Source organism: Echinops telfairi, unplaced genomic scaffold (assembly GCF_000313985.2).
Source record: "Echinops telfairi isolate 266 unplaced genomic scaffold, ASM31398v2 ScPeMD7_7458;HRSCAF=8496, whole genome shotgun sequence".
Taxonomy (NCBI): domain Eukaryota; kingdom Metazoa; phylum Chordata; class Mammalia; order Afrosoricida; family Tenrecidae; genus Echinops; species Echinops telfairi.
Window position 1 is genome coordinate 27,577,237 of NW_022111358.1, and position 1,446 is coordinate 27,578,682.

Sequence of the window (1,446 nt, forward strand, 5' to 3'; positions counted from 1 at the left end):
ACAATATATAAAGTTTGTACATTTTGAATTAAATTCTGCACACATCTTCACGTCTTCCTTCCTCAGGGAGTCTTCATTCAGGTTTATTTAAAAGTTTATGATAAAAGAGTAGTATCGTAAATTACGTTTAAATTAAGTTAAAAAATGTTTTTATTTCACCTTTAAAAAACTAGTTTTGTGGTGCTAACATTTGAGAAATGTTCCAATTTCCAGGACTTGACAAGATTCTGTAAATGATTCTTGAGAAGTGATGATTAAAATTAAGAAAAGATAATGTTGCAGTATTGATTTATAACTTCATCAAATCATGTTTAAAGGTGAAGAAGTATGACTGGTTTTTAAACATTTTATCTTTCAGAGTAGATAGCAATAGAACTTTCCCCCTCTTATCCAATGAAACCCTTACATGTCAAAAATTGTACTTCGTAAAATGTTACTTCTTCAACATTGATCCTTTTTTAAAATGAAAAGCACAAAGACTTCTTCATGTGAGACATCACAAAGTAGTAGTCAACAATGGTCCTTTTAACGTTTCTATTTAACAAATTCATACAGTTCGTTGATCTATCACTCAGCATTTACTAAGGGATAAAATGAGCCAATGTTATAAAAGTATTTAGAACGAAGCATACCATGGACAAAGTGAGGATTTAGGACAATACTACTGTACTCAGATTGCTAAACAAGTCTTACTGTACTAATTGATCATATGTTGCTGATATTCAATCAAATATTTAATTTTTAAAACTTTATATACTATACTCGAACGAAATCTACCAACGATCAAGGTTCATTGGCCATGAGAGGCCCTTCAATTAAAAGGAAAAATTCATGATATTCATCCATACAATTCGTAATCAAAAGTAACACATGTAATCCGCTGAGTATGTATCAGTGTCTCATGTATTAACAGGATGAAGGCTTTTCACACAAGTTCAGATTCTCTAACTAGCTCCACCTTCCCCAATCTGAGATCCTTCTGCCATTTTCAAGGTTTCAGCAATACTTGGCTGACGGGGCAGGCTATTAACGAGTTTGCAACACTGGTGTGACCGTCTTAGTTATCCCAGGGAAATCCATACGAAACGTTTTCTAAGAAGCAAGGATGGTTCTACAACTTTCACAATCAGTTCACAAGAAACTTAAAATGAACCTCATTTTCACCGGGACTGAACAAAGACCATTAGAAGATGGAGTTCCATGGGAGCTTCAAGTGCGAACCCCTTTCAAAAGTACCCATCCCTATTGACCCTTAGGGGGAAACGGGGCTGTCACCTGGCCTTCCAAACCGGTACCTTGGAGTAGCCTCACACACACCCCTGCCGGCAGGACACCTCCGGAGGCCACAGAAACAAAGGTCCCCAGGAATGCGTTCTGTCCACCCCGGGGCGGCTGCCGTCCAGGGACTCCCCATCCGCGCTCCCCGCAGCCCGGCGGTCAGGGTGG